This window comes from Erinaceus europaeus, chromosome 14 (assembly GCF_950295315.1).
Source record: "Erinaceus europaeus chromosome 14, mEriEur2.1, whole genome shotgun sequence".
Classification (NCBI taxonomy): Eukaryota; Metazoa; Chordata; class Mammalia; order Eulipotyphla; family Erinaceidae; genus Erinaceus; species Erinaceus europaeus.
Window position 1 is genome coordinate 60,084,239 of NC_080175.1, and position 1,470 is coordinate 60,085,708.

Genomic DNA, 1,470 nt, shown 5'->3' on the forward strand with positions numbered 1-1,470 from the left:
CCCTCCTCTTTCAATTTCTCTCTGTCCTAGCCTACAACAATGACATCAATAACAACAATAATGACAACAATAAAACAATGAGGGCAATAAAAAGGAATAAATAAATAAATATTCAAAAAATATAATAAAGACTGTTACATTAATAGTTAAATATGTAATAATATGGGGACTGAATACTTATGCAATATTTATGTGCATGGTCACATGAAAGTGTTTACATGTATTCTTGGTTATTTTAAAATATTGCTTACATAAGTTCTGTGATTAGACTTTCACATTCCTGATTGTTCAATGATAACAGGATACTAGACATTGCTTTCAGTCCATGGTTAATTTAATGTTATAACTCCTTTGAGAATACAATGATTTTGGTGACCATTGTTAGTTGGGCAGCTATAATTGCTGTACATATGGCACAGGCATGGCTGAAAAATGTGAAAATGTAATCAGAATACAGATATATCATATGGTTCAGCATATATTTAAATAATGCAGAAGTTAGTATGGATAGGATAAAAAAGTAGCAAATTTAGCAGAATTTTATAGGAAGCAAGCAATATTCTCAGAACAAGTTTTAGAGGATATGATTTTTTAATTAAATTATTTAAAATATTTTTATTTATTTATTACTGAATAGAGGCAGAGAGTGATGGGGGGGCAGAGAGATACCTGCAGCCCCTGCTCCACCATTCATGAAGCTCTTTCTTTGCAGGTGGGGACCAGGAGCTTGAACCTGGGTCTTTGAGCACTATAATGTGTGTGTTCTTAACCAAGTGTACCACTGCCGCTTCTCATTTTTTAATTATTTTTAACTGATATCAGAGTTATCTCCGGGGCTCAGTGTTTGCACAATGAATCTGCCATTCTAGGTGAACAATATATTTAGTTATTTATTTTGTATAGAGACAGAGAGAAATTGAGAGGAAATGAGGAAATAAAAAGAGAGTGGGAGAGGGAGAGGGAGAGGGAGAGGGAGAGGGAGAGGGAGAGGGAGAGGGAGACTTGCAGCACTGTTTCACTGCTTTTGAAGCAATGTTTCTTATTAGGGTACCAGACACTTGAGCCCAGATCCTTGTATGGCATGGTAATGGTAATACATGTACTCTGTCAGGTGCTCACTACCTGGCCTCTGATTTTGAGTTGTTAGAGGATTTCAGAAGCAAGCAGAAAGAGTTCAGAAATAATAGCATTTATTATTTTTTCTTTTTAATATTTTTCCCTAAAGGGTTATATCTGGGTCTGTTGCCAGCCCTACAAATCCATAATTCCCAGCAGCCATTTCATCCTATCTTATCTTATCTTATCTTATCTTATCTTATCTTATCTTATCTTATCTTATCTTATCTGACAGGACCAAGATAAATTGAGAGGGGAGGACAAGATAAAAAGGCAGAGAAAAAGACACCTGCAGACCTGCTTTCCCAGAGTGAAGTATCATTCCTGCAGCCCTGTAGGTGGGGAACAGAGCCT